This window comes from Eublepharis macularius, chromosome 10 (assembly GCF_028583425.1).
Source record: "Eublepharis macularius isolate TG4126 chromosome 10, MPM_Emac_v1.0, whole genome shotgun sequence".
Lineage (NCBI taxonomy): Eukaryota > Metazoa > Chordata > Lepidosauria > Squamata > Eublepharidae > Eublepharis > Eublepharis macularius.
In genome coordinates this window covers 10,272,513-10,286,888 of record NC_072799.1, presented here as the reverse complement: position 1 = coordinate 10,286,888, position 14,376 = coordinate 10,272,513, and the positions used below count along the sequence as shown (strand labels likewise).

General features: G+C 46.5%; 1 protein-coding gene across 1 annotated transcript in view; it reads right to left on the bottom strand.

Annotated features, from left to right (window-relative positions):
* The window catches only part of ADAMTS3 (ADAM metallopeptidase with thrombospondin type 1 motif 3), a 152,480-nt gene that overhangs the window by 98,833 nt on the left and 39,271 nt on the right, over positions 1 to 14,376 (bottom strand). The gene's annotated exons all lie outside the window — the stretch shown is intronic.

Below are 14,376 nucleotides of genomic sequence, written 5' to 3'. Positions count from 1 at the left end.
TAATAATCCTGGGGGTAATTAGGTTCAGATAAGTCAGTTCTAGATCATGCCCTCATGTTTTTCCCCTTTCCATATAGCCAAGATGAATTATTAGGCTGGCATCCCATTCAGCAGCTAGCATGTAAATAGACCATGTCCTTGGCATTAGGGAAGGGCATGAGAGAGAGTTTTATGCCTACTGTTGTTATGCCAGGGCTTTTTTTCAGCTGGAACATGGTGGAACGGAGTTCCAGAACCTCTTGAAAATGGTCACATGGCCGGTGGCCCTGCCCCCTGATCTCCAGACAGAGGGGAGTTTAGATTGCCCTCCGCGCCGCTCCAGTGGCACGGAGGGCAATCTAAACTCCCCTCTGTCTGGAGATCAGGGGGCAGGGCCACCAGCCATATGACCGTTTTCACCGAGGGCGATTTAAACTTTTAAAAACTCCCCCTTGTTCCAGCTGACCCAAAGTGACATCATTGGCCCTGGGAGCATGTGTGCACTTTGCGCGCACACATGTGGTACCAGGGGCACCACCTCCTGGGAAGAGTTGCCCCCTGTGCTGGCAACCCACTGAGTTCCACCATCTCTTTTCCCAGAAAAAAAGCCCTGGCTGTGCCCCTGACATCAAGGCCTGCTCCTGTGGCTTTTTAAAAAAGATCTCAGTTTTGAGCTCTTCAGCTTGGAAGTTGCTGAATTCAGGCTAGCTTTCTTTTAAAAGAAGGAATAGAAGCAATTAGCCAAAGTTCAAAGAAGTGCACTGATTCCTTTTCCAGCAAGCAGGCACCCATTCCCAACTATATCTTCTTAACGTTACTGTTAAGGGGAAAAAACCCATAATTGCATTATTCATAAAAGATGAATAATTTGTGCAGGAAAAAATGTCTGCAAAAATGGACTGTAGTTTCTACTGTCCTTTCTTCCATCCCAATAACCAACACCACAGCAAGGCTATCATCACACAAGTCGGACACAACCTAAAGCACAAGGAAGTTCAGCTTCATCCCAATCCAGAGACACATGCAGGAAAATCCACATACCCTAAACCACAAATTCTTTGCAGGAGTAAATTCTCTAATGCAACGGTAATCACTCAATGGCTCAGGATGGAGCCACATGTGGCTCTTTGACACGACACCTGTGGCTCTCCTGAGCACAGCCCTCCACTTCATGCCCCACTTTTCTCCCCAACAGGGACCCAAAGCAACTTAACTAATTCTCCTTCCCTCCCAATTTTATCCTCACGACAACCCTATGAGGTAGGTTACACTGAGAGTGTTGACTCAGCGTCACCCAGAAAGCTCCCACGGCTGAGTAAAGATTCAAACCTGGGCTTCCTAGATCTTAGTCCGATGCTCTAACCACTATACCACACTAGCTTTCACTGCCTCAATGCGGCAACTATCCCATGTTCCAGGAAACTGGGTAAAACCTTTGTTGAATAAGGCTTGTGGGTGGCAGATGCCTCCCACCTTGAAACTGTGGAAAGACTGGAGGACAAGTTTGCTGTGGGCCCTGCACCAGGGGTGGAAGGGGCCATCCCCTCCAACCACCACCACCCCACCACCCCACCCTTCTCTGCAGCCTCCATGCTCTCCTTCCTGTGACTGTTGGGAGATAACAACAACAACAACAACAACAACATTCTATTTATATACTGTCCTTCAGGACAACTTAACACCCACTCAGAGCAGTTTACAGAGTGTGTTATTATTATCCCTATGACAATCACCCTGAGAGGTGGGTGGGGCTGAGAGAGCTCTGAGAGAGCTGTGCCTGATGCAAGGTCACCCAGCTGGCTTCAAGTGGAGGAGTGGGGAGTTAAACCTGCCTCTCCAGATTAGAGTCCTGCTGCTCTTAACCGCTACACAGCAAGCTAACATCGGGGAAGAGACAGTAAAACCACCACCAAAGTAGCCATTCAGGAAAAGGGAGAGCTAGCCATAATGGGGTGGTGGTGATTTTACTCTGTCTCCACAGCTAGTTTAATCTATTCCAGGCACCCTGGCCAACTCTCCCATGCTTCATGCTCAGGAGAGAGCGAAAGGGCAGAGTCCTCTCACTCCAGACACAAGGTTCGATGGTGGTGGGGAGAGGCCACCCTACATGGTCAGAGATACTCCCGTAATTCAAAAGGTTATTGTTCTATATTTAGCATCACAAGCAGTACCTTTTATTATTGCATGTGTCTGGTGGGGCAGCACACAGGAGGCCCTGTTGCCCATCACTCCAATAAACAGCAGGAGAAAAATAAAAAACAGTGATGTCGCTGATGTCACTATATCATTTCTGCGTACAACCTGGAAGTGGCAAAGGGTAGCTCTAGTAATCAATAGAAACACTATAGTTTTACCATCGAGTTTACAGCAATTCCTAGAGCTACCTTTTGTCACTTCCTGGTTGTATCCGTAAGTGATGTAGTGATGTCAGAGACGTTACACACACCCTCTTGTCCCCATACCTACTGGCTGACAGGCTCAATTCCATGACTATCTTTAACAAAAGGTGGCAGCTCTGTCCTTTTAGATATTTATACCATACTTTCCTCCCCAGTGGAAGAGCAAGAAGGCTTACAACTCTGTTCTCCTCTTCTCCCTTGTATCCTCACAGCGACCCTGTAAGGTAGGTTAGGCTGCCGCTGAGAGGGTGTGACAGGCCCAAGGTCACCCAGAAAGCTTCCATGGCAAAGTGGAGATTCAAACTCCCAGATCCTAGTCCAACACTCTAACCACTGGGCCATGATTTTTAATGTTATACTTCCTTAAACTGAAGGTTTGCAGTTTTCTGTTCTCTGGTTAGGTATATATTTAAAATGTCAAAGGTGAATATGGGGTTGTTTTCAAAAAAGAGCAGCGAGCCAAAAAGCAATGGATCTACTGCTACAAGGAGCAAACGCTGTTCCAGAAACTGTTCAGTCAATCAAGTTAGACAGACAACACACCATTTAAAATACATATCTAACCACAGAAAAGAAAACTGCCCAACCTCCAAATAGTCTTCCATTCAAACTTTATCCAAGTTGTTTAATTCTATCATATATATTCTTGTCTGCTGCCTTTGTCAGCTGCCGTGAAGTGCAGAACGGTATGCCATGAAATTCTCCGCTTATTCCGATTCCATTCGAAAGCTGGAGCTTCTATTTCCACTTTCTCAGAGCTGGGTATGAAATTGCAGTCACCATTTCCTCCAAACCAAATAATGACATTTGATAGTAAATGAGATGTCTGGTTTTGTGCAAGCATGGCATATATTATATAAATGCCATACAGATGTTGTAAAGACACAAGTGAAATTGGAGGGGGAAGCCAGCGGGATGAAAATCTTCGCAATGTCAGTCTACGAAAAGAAACAAAAAGTGGCATGTTCAGGCATCCCTAGCAAAAAGCACCATGTATTTCCGTCAGCAGCACATTTCAGTCTCGTACCTCTGACATTCCTCTGCATCGCAGACAGACTGGCAAACCTGGATTTAGAGCTAGTAATGGTGCTGCAATCAATCTGGAATGAAACTCTGGTCTGATTTATTAACCCCGTCTGCAGTTTAATGGCTTAGTAATGGGATTTTACAAATATGTTCAATAGCTGTGGCCAGGCAAATGATAGTGCAATCTTCAACAGAATTACACAATTCTAAACCCACTGAATTTATTGGGATTAGGAACATCCAGCTCTGAGTCTCTCTGCACAAGACGCCTCGACACGAGTTGGTCAAGTGTAGAGAGATGCAATGTTAGCTGGGAAGCGTAGTTTAAAAAGGCAGAGCCGGCGAAGAGCACTCCTCAGAGGGTTTGCCAATTTCATCTGCGCCTCCTGGAAGGCTCTGTCAATTTCACCTCTCCTGTCTAAATCTGTGTAGGATCTCAACCAGAGGGCAGCAAGGAATGAAAATGGGCTGGAGCTGCCTTCCAGAGTTGGGTTTGGACCTGGAGAGGTTATAATGGCTTGAAGTTTCCCTTCTGGCATTTCGCAGCCCCTTCACATAGCTCCAGCGTATGACAAAGCCTTTGCCCTGCTGCCGGTTCTGTCTTTTTAAACTACCCTTCCCGACTAATATTGGATCTCCTGACACGTGTTCTTCACATGTCAGATGTCTCTGCTTAGGGTACCACAGAGAATAGTGAATCAGCAGAGAACGGCTTTCTATCTCACTCTTGTTATAAACTCAGTAGGAAAAAATCTCTCTCTTTCTCTCAAGTCTGATGAAGAGAGCTGTGGTTCTCGAAAGCTTATGCTACAATAAAACTGGTTAGTCTTAAAGGTGCTACTGGACTCTTTACTATTTTGCGACTACAGACTAACACGGCTCACTCCTCCGGATCTATTTTAATGTTCAAATGTCTTGACGCTTCCTGTCGTGTGGACTCTACTTAGGTGGAAAGGCGGCACTGAAATGTTTTAAATAAATACAAATAAATCATTGCAATGGAAACATTTGCAGTTGCACCCCCAGTACATACAAAACACACACAAGCTCGCGCGTGCAGGGCTTTGGACAATGGCAGGTGGCAGAACTGCCCTGCTTTGCTGCCAACTAAACAGGAGCCCCGGAGAATAGCATCAAGAGTTCTGTGTTCCATCCGTTTAAGAGCCAAGCACTAGCCAAGCAGACAGGTCAGGTCTGCCAAGAGAAACACACGAGACCTGGCTGAAGGGAGGTGCGAATCAGGGGGCCGGGATTGTGCCGTTTCTGGAGACAGCGCTTCAGTCTTTGATTTCTTCAAGAGCGGGCATGAAACGTGCTTTTATAGGAGTGACGCTGCCTGGTCTTAAAAAACACATCTTCACGAGCCAAACACACACTGCTACCTTTCACCCTCTCTGTTAGCTTAAGGTGTGTTTGGTTCCATGACTGAGCAAAACCTGCGTCACCAGCTACCTGCCCCTCGCTTTTTTAAGCACAGAGGCCGGAGCCGCTCGGAGCCGCACCAAACACTGGCTGATTTACTGGAGGGGAGACGGCAGCCAAAAAGAGGGAGCAAAGCCCACATCACACGGTCCTCTGCCCACCCCCATCGAAACAGACCTGCGGCCGGGTGGATTATGGATTTCCTAATTCCGTGGCGAAGGGGATGTATCTTTGGGTGGGTCTTGCAGGGAGGGCAATGAGGGATTGCTCTCCGAGTTTTCTTTTTTATAATTTGGAAGCTTCTCGGTTTCGCTGGGGAAAGGATTCTGAAGAAGTCACAAACATGAACGTAGATGAAGCTCCTTTATACTGAATCAGACCCTTGGTCCATCGAGGTCAGTATTGTCTACTCAGGCAGCTCTCCAGGGTCTCTGGTAGAGGCCTTTCACATCACTAACTCCCTGATCTTTTTAACTGGAGTTGCTGAGGATTGAACCTGGGACCTTCTGTGCGCAAAGCAGAGGCTCTTCCACTGAGCCACAGCTCCTCCCCTTGAAGTCCTTAGCTGCCCTGTGCTAGTGGCTCTCCAATCATTTCAACCAACAGGTGGAAATTAAATCAAAAGAGTTTTCGGCTAAGCATTGGGAAGAACTTCCTGACAGTTAGGGCGATCCCTCAGTGGAACAGGCTTCCTCGGGAGGTGGTGGGCTCTCCTTCTTTGGAGGTTTTTAAGCAGAGGCTAGATGGCCGTCTGACAGCAATGCTGATTCTGTGGACCTGGGCAGATCACGAGAGGGAGGGCAGGAAGGGTCACATCAGGGCTTAGTTCTTGTAGCCCCTTCTTACACACCCAGGGTAATGCTGATCACCACTTTGGGGTCGGGAAGCAATTTTCCCCAGGCCAGATCAGCCAGGGATCCTGGAGGTGTTTTGCCAACTTCTGGACATGGCTACGGTATAGTCAATAATTGGAGTATAATCTATTATTCACAGTACAAAGTGCAAAAGTGCTATAAATACATACATGAATTATAAGCCAATTTATACAAAAGCAATCACAAGTGCATAGATACAGGTAAGTAGCAAGTATATAATTGTGCAAAATGTCACTGTCCGGAACAAATCTTATCAATTAAAGTGCAAATGCCAAAAAAGTCAAATTGTCAATTATTGACTATACCGTAGCCCTGGCTTGTTGTCTTTGCTAATTTGCACTAGGGTTGCCCTTGTTAGTTTTGTAACTTCTGGACATGGAGCAGGGGTCACTGGCGGTGTGGTGGGGAGGTAGTTGTGAATTTCCTGCATTGTGCAGGGGGTTGGACTAGATGACTCTGGAGGTCCCTTCCAACCCACGGTTCTATCATTCTTTGCCCCTACAGAGAAGTTGGATACATTGCAGATCTAGAGGACTTGCCTTCTGGTAGGGCTCCCAAAGGGCTGGAAGGCTGCTAATGCAGGAGGGAAAAGAAAGCAGAGGATGAGCTCGGGAAGGCAGGGTGATGAAAAAGCATGTGCCCTGCCACTAGTACCCCTTCCTGTGACCCTAGCTGTTCTGAATCAAGCTTGCTGCTACTGCAAGCTTGATTAAGAGATTCCGCTTGATTTTTTGGCCAAGCCAACGCACGGGAGAGCAGTCAGATACTGGGACTTTCCATCACACCAGAAAAACGCAGTCATGAAAGCTGTTGCCGCATATTGGTAGACAGTGAGCTATGATTACACTGTGTAGCCGTCATCCACAACTGGATTTTCCTGGGTTGGGCAGCTGCAAACAATTGTTACAGTCAGGGCTCATTTCAAGGGGGAATGCACAGGAACGCAGTTCCGGCAGTTCCCCAAAGAGGTCACATGTCAGGTGGTCCCACCCACCTGACTCTCGGCCATTTTGGGCCCATTTTGGCCTAGATTGGAGCTGAAATGGCCCAGATCGGACCTTCAATGGGTGCTAGATCACTCTCCCACTCATCAGTGGCCAGATCCTGACCATTTTGGGCCCTTTTCAGCCCTTTTCAGCCCCTTTTTGCCATTTTGAGCCCAATTTCGGCCCTGAATGGCCAGGATTGGGTCCAAAACAGCCAGGATAGGTGATGTCAGGGGGTGTGGCACATGCAAATCAGTTATACTGGTGATGGCAAGAGGTGTGACATATGCTAATGAGTTATGCTAATGAGTTATGATAATGAGTTCCTCCAGCTCTTTTTCTACGAAATAACCCCTGATTACAGTGCAAGGAGTGTGCAATATCCAAACAATGCAGCTTATAAAGTCACATTTCTCTCAGTGATCAAGGTTAATTCTGTGTTGGTGAGTTTCATGTTTTATTGTTGTGCATTTACATCTATACTTTTGGTGTTTTCTGATTCAACTCACCTGTAGTTGCCCCCCCCCCACTGCCCATCACCTGTTTCTATGCTTCTAAAAATTACAGTTTTATTCTGGCTCTTCTAGTCTTGGGGCCAAATTTTCTGATCTCACTTGTCCCCCCCCCCACACACACACAACCAAACACATGTTACAGGCTATTTACTTTGTCTTGCTCAGCATAAGAGGAGAGCCAAATTTCCCCTATGCACATCGATTATTATTACGTCCTTGATCCACCATCTCTCTCTATTGCACTGTGCAATAGTCTCTCCTCCATTTTATCTGCACAACAATCTTGTCGTTTATTTTTAAAATTCAGTATTTATACCCCACTGTTCTCCCCAGTGGGAACTCAAAGCGGCTTACAACATGGTTCACCTCAATTTTATTCTCACAGTAACAATCCTGGGAGGCAGGTTAGGCAGAGAATGTGTGGCTGGCCCAAGGTCACCCAGCAAGGTTCCATGGCAGAGGGTAGATTCGAACTTGGGTCTCTCAGACCCTAGTCTGACATTCTAACCACTAGACCACGCTGGCTGTAAAGAAGGTTAAGCTGTGAGTAAATGACTAGCTGAGGGATCATGCAGACAAAACAAAGATGAAGCTGTCTTACACTGAATCAGACCTTTGGTCCCTCAAAGTCAGTATTGTCTACTCAGGCCGGCAGCAGCTCTCCGGGATCTCAGGCAGAGGACTTTCCCATCACCTAGTGCCTGGTCCTTTTTAAAGATACTCAGCCTAACCTACCTCACAGGGTTGTTGTAAGGAGAAAAGGAGAGGAGGTTGATATAAACTGCTTTGGGTCCCCATGGGGCAGAAAGGCAGGACATGAGCAAAATCAATCAATCGGTATTTGCCTCTGAGCCATTCAGTGAAGGAAGTTTAAGTATTTGAAACTGAGCTTCCTGCTTTACCATTAGCATTTTGAGTGAGAAAAAGATCTGTTTGCATTAACAAAAATGAAGGGTTAAACACCTCTCCCTCCCACATGACCCCAAGGCAAATTGAAGCTGCACCAGACAATAATAACAACAATAATAATAATTCAATTTATATACCGCCCTTCAGGATGACTTAACACCCACTCAGAGCAGTTTACAAAGTATGTTGTTATTATCCCCACAATAATCACTTTGTGAGGTGGGTGGGGCTGAGAGAGCTCTGAGAGACCTGTGACTCACCCAGGGTCACCCAGCTGGCTACAAGTGGAGAAGTGGGGAATCAAACCCGGCTCTCCAGATTAGAGTCCTGCCACTCTTAAGTGACTGCCCCATGGTCACCCAGCTGGCTTCAAGTGGAGGAGTGGGGAATCAAACCTGGCAATCCAGATTAGAGTCCTGCCGTTCTTAACCACTACACCAGACTGGCTCTCTCCGAATGAGAAACATTGATCTTTTACCCAGAGATTATTCCCCCCTCCCCCAGTTTGGCCCTATACTCTGTCTGACGTTTTTCTGATTTAGGCACAGTATTCGATACCTTCAGTGGTGATTTCACCCAGGTTTGCCAGAGTTTAACGGATGTTGATTTATCACGAACATGCCGGATCTGGCTCCAGTGCAGATATTCACATTTGTCTTTCCCCCACCCGCCCTAGACCCGCCCCCTGCATGATGATTGGTCTGTTCGTCTCCTCACCTCCCTTTCCTTTCCTTTCCCACCCCCTCCTGCTCCTTGGGGGTGCGCAGTCCATCTGTTGTGCACCACTTGCTTTGTTTTGGACATCTCTCCAATCAGCACCTACATTGTCTGTACACCTGGAATGAAGCACACCATTCTGTGCTTCGCTGACTCCCTGGCTTCAGCCCACTAAGACCCCCTTCCAAGAGGGTCAGACCATCTGAGCCGTGCAAACTCAAGACAGTGACGCAAAAGCCCTGCGAATGCATAGAAAAATGCAATTAAATCCAAAAAAGCCCTCCGTTTGGTTTGGCAAGGCCCTACCTTGCTGCCCGCCTTTGGAATTAAGAAGCTAATATTTAACCGGAAGCCTGTTGTACATTAAAACAACTCCTTCTTGAGACTTACCGTGATGCTTAAGCAGTCTCCGAGCCAAAACACGACATCTACCTTCGCATCTACATCCCCGTTTAATTTTCAGGGAATCTTGATTAGGATTGCAAATTGGCCTGGAGAGGTTTAGCTGTGAAAATGGGTCATTGAAGCTTTTCATGGCATGGAGGTAAATAACATCACATACTAAATAACATCCCCTTAAGCCTCTGTTAAAGGGATGAGACATTTTTCTCCAGGCCAGATCCCTGAAGCATTCTACAGACTGTTAGTTTGCATGTGTTTTCTACAGAACATGACTTTTCCAACATCGAAGGGCCATAGTAGAGCATGTTTTTACAAGCAAAAGAACCCAGGAAGAATCCTACTAACTCTAACTAAAAGATCTCAGGTGGAAGGCCTGGGAAAGACACACTATTGAAGAGCAGATAATACTGGAAAAAATAAGCCAATAGTTTGACATAGTGTGGTGTAGAGAGTATTCGAGTAGGATCTTGGAGTCCTGGGTTCAAATCCCCACTCTGTCATGAAGCACATTTGGTGATCTTAGGCCATTCGCTCTCTATTAGCCTAGGCTACCTCATCAGGTTGTTGTCTGAATAATGTAGGGGAAGGCCAACTATTCTGTCTTGAGCGCCTTGGAAGAAAGGTGGGATAACACAGTCAGATATTTGTTTAGAGATGTAGCCCACGTGGTTTTAAAGTCTCAGGGGGCACTAAGCCTCGTATGTATAACACTTATTCACGGTTAAGTCATTGAAATGTTATAATACATCTTCTTTACCTGGAGATATCAGAGAAGAGCTACAGACTGGGAATCGGCAATGCATTTCAGATAACATCCAGTTTGGCCCTAAAAAGCATGAAGCCGAGAACACGGGAAAAACCACAACATATAAAAATATGTTATGGACACAGGTGTTGACATGTTAGACTAGGCTCCACTGAATCTTCCAGGGATATGTATAGAATGTGTGCATTTGGTGAAAAGGGGACTACTGGTTTCTTTTTGTGTGGGCAGTTAAGAAGTAGTAGTAGTAGTAGTAGTAGTAGTAGTAGTAGTAGTAGTAGTACTATACCACCGTTCAGGACAATTTAATGCCCACTCAGAGTGGTTCACAAAGTGTGTTATTATTATCCCCACAACAAAACATCCTGTGAGGTGGGTGGGGCTGTGACCCAAGGTCACCCAGATGGCTTCAAGTGGAAGAGTGGGGAATCAAACCTGGCTCTCCAGATTAGAGTCCTGCCACTCTTAACCACAACACTAAACTGGCTCTGAGAGATTCTGGGCCACTCTCTCTGTCTCTCCCTCTCCCTCTGTCTCTCTCTCTCACACACACACACCCCTACTTTGCAGGGCTGTTGTTTGGATAAAACAGGAGGGGGAAACCTAGTTATATCGTCTTGCGCTTCATAGGAATGTGGCATAAAACATAAAAGCCAACTGCCTTGTGGAATATTGCTCTGGAGGGTCCTTCAGGGATGACTTCTGGAGTGGGGCTGTGAAGCCTTTTTGAGTATGCAGCTTCTGGTGCATGGCTTTTTCGAACACTACCATAATAAGCAAGGAAAGCAAAGTAGCAAGAGAGATTTCAGCAGCCAGAAGTCCAAGGCTGTGGTAGAGAACCAAGGCAATATGGAGAAATGGATGCACAGACCAGACGGAGAGCAGAGGAAGGCAGGGCCCGAAAGCCTTCAGGACCTGATAACATGAGACAGCAGGAGAACAGCTTTGCCCCACAAGCAAGGCCTCTTGATAAAGTAATAGACGTGGCAATATTTTTACAAAGCCCAAACAATCCCGTTTCAAGGGGACTTTCAGGTCCAAACAAGGGAGATGAAAAATTCAACATCTTCTTTGCCACAATCCACTCATTCAGTCTCCATCACGCTGCAGAAGCCCAACATACTGCCTCCTATTCGACAGGTGCAGAATCCAGCAGATTAAACTCCCAATAGGTGATTCTATATCTGGAGCTATTGGGAAAGTATCTGAATATTAAATAGTTAAGTAAACATAGGCCCTGACCTGGATAGCCCAGGTGAGCCTGATCTTGTCAGATCTCTGAAGCTACGTGTCATATCCAGGGCTTTTTTTCAGGGGGAACGCGGGGGAACGGAGTTCCGGAACCTCTTGAAAATGGTCACATGGCCGGTGGCCCCGCCCCCTGATCTCCAGACAGAGGGGAGCGGCACAGAGGGCAATCTCAACTCCCCTCTGTCTGGAGTTCACGGGGCGGGGCCACCAGCCATGTGACCATTTTCTCTGAGGGCACTGAGTTCTGCCACCTCTTTTCCCAGAAAAAAAGCCCTGGTCATATCTGTACCCCTGCATCCATGCCATTGTTTTATCTTGTTGAACCATTGTCAGTGCTGTGCCTTAATATCATATTACTCATGCCATAAGTGATTTGCTTCACCAGACATTCTACAGGTGTCTCATCTCTTCTCTCTCTCCTCCCTGAAAGCTCCCAGTGCCTCGACCTAGTAACTGACTATTTCATGTTGCAGCTTAATCTTGTGCCTTCCATAATGTCTAGATGATATGTAAACTATGTAAAATGTTTCCAGTCTTTTCACGCTCAAAATTATGTCTTTTGTTGGGAGGGGGGAGGAGTCTTTGTGCTGAAGAAGGGGCTCTTCTCAATTTCTTATTCCTGCCAAGTTATTGTCTACATGTTTGGTTGCTTATGTTTGCTGCTGAGTAATCCTATGGACCTTTTCTATGGAAATGATTTGATTCCTAAATAAAACCTTTTAACCAAGAACCTGGACTTCTTGCTGTATGGGTACAGGGGTCTGTCTGCCATAGCCTGTCATCCATAGACTGACACTAAGCAGGGTTGGCCTTGGTTAGTAATTCAATGGGAGACCTCCAATGAAGACAAGAACTGCAGAGGCAGGCAATGGCAAACCACCGCTGTTAGTCTCTTGCCATGAAAATTCCACCAGGGGTCGCCATAAGTCAGCTATGACTTGAGGGCATTCTCCACTACCACTAAGTAAATATACACAGTGCATTCACATTGTACACACTGGAGTGTTCAGATATGGTATAAGAACATGGAACAGGTTAGTGAAGAAAGGATAACCATTTATCAAGCAAGTACATTTCCTCAACCTTTATCCTAGAAGCTCAGATACATAGTCCACCCCCATTTTATCATCCCAACAATGTTTAAAGTTCGGTTAAGCTGAGAGAGAATGACTAACCCAAAGTCAACCAGTGAATTTCATGACACAATGGGGATCTGAACCCAGAACTTCCAGATTCGAGCCCTGTGCTCTAACCATTGCATGAACTGCCTCTACCAAAGGTCTAAGCAATTGCAGAATGTGGGATGGAAGACTGAGAAGCCCAAAAGAGATTTATGAAGGCATGAACAGGATTGAACAAATTAACAGAGTGTCACTCTTAAACACCAGGGCCGCTTCTTCTGGGGTTTGTTTGGTACCCTAGAAGAGAGGCCTGAGTGCAAAATAACCCCCATGCTGACCGTCAATCAAACGGTGGCTGAGCTACATGCTAGCTGGTATCATGTAAACCTTTGACTGAATCTTTGTAGATCAGCATTGGGTCTGCTGCTGTAATCTTCTCTCCCAGCCAGTTGGGTGTAGTGGTTAATTACAACGGAGTCTAACCTGGAGAACCAGGTCTGATTCCCCGCTCCTACACTTGAAGCCAGCTGGGTGACCTTGGGTCAGTCACAGCTCTCTCAGCCCCACCTACCTCACTCGGTTTCTGTTGCAGGGAGAGGAAGGGAAGGGGATTGTTAGCCGTAGTGAAGAGCGGCTTATAAAACCAACTCTTCTTCTTTGGCATATGCCAGGTGCCTTACGGAACACACAAGGGCGTCAGGAAGCAATTTTCTCCAGGTCAGTTTGGCTAGGGATCCTGGAGGTGTTTTGCTATCTTCTTGGCATGGAGCAGGGGTCACTGGGGGCATGGGGGGAACTTGTGAATTCCCTGCATTGTGCAGGGGGTTGGACCCTAGAAGTCCCTTCCAACTCTATGATTCTCTTCTTCTTCTTCCACATCCACTCATCCATGTCAAATGAGCAGGCCACACCTCCATAGGGACTAGGCATGCAGGTGGCAAAACCCATTCTGTGCATGGAAAGCAGAGGGAAGACTTGCCTCCATGTCCCACCTTTCATAGAACTAATATTCTGGCATCATAGCTTGAAGTTGCCTTTGTCCAGCTAATTCACCTGGGTGGACACAAGATGGCTGCTCCATCCTTCAGTAACAAGCAAATCGTCATGGACTGGACTGACTGGAAGCCATATGCCATCCCAGCTGTTTAAATACACTATAAGCTGTGAATTTAGTAACAGAGGATTCGAGAACAGTTGCTGCCTTTTGGAACCAAAGCAGAAATCCAGAAGGAAAATTGCTTGTCAAACTGCCCAAGCGTGTACTGTACTGTTTTTGCAAAAATAACATATTGCCAAGGGTGGAAGGTGCAATTCGACAACAGTTCCAAAACACATACCTAAGAAGCAACCAGTCACCACCCACTTGTTCCAGTTGGCTTTTTTATTAATCGCTCATCCACCCCCATCCCCCAAGCCAGGCCTCTTTTCAGGCGGTCAGCGTATGATTACCTCCTTGCCACTCAAAAGAAAGAGAAGCAACCTTGTGTGTTCCAAAAGGCACCGGAATATGCCAAAGAGCCGCTTGAATCATTTTCTCTCCCACCTGCTTTGGACTCTGACACACAAACAGTGCGCCAGCCATACACATCTGATTGGAAGTAGACAAGGTTAAACAACCACATTGCCTTTTTCCTTGGCCGTGTAAACAGCTGCATATGCATGTCAGAAGTGACCCTCACAGTTCACTACTAGGATTAGTCACTAGAGTTGTGCAAAGGGATTCAGTATATAATAATAATAGTGTGCTTACATATCTTTCTTCTAGACAGATTAGTGCCACACTCAGAGCGGTGAACAAAGACAGTGCTGTTTTTATTAGAGATGGGCACGATCCACATTACGATCCAAAAAAACCCACGATAATGGTGATCGCGCGATCGTGACTCAGCGGATCATGATTGGCCACGGCCAACGATCCAGTGGTTGGGAGGGGGCTGAATCGGGGCTGGATCGTGCTCGGATCGGGAAGCCAGACACTCAGGCGCCAGTAATCTATTCCTGGGGCAACGGA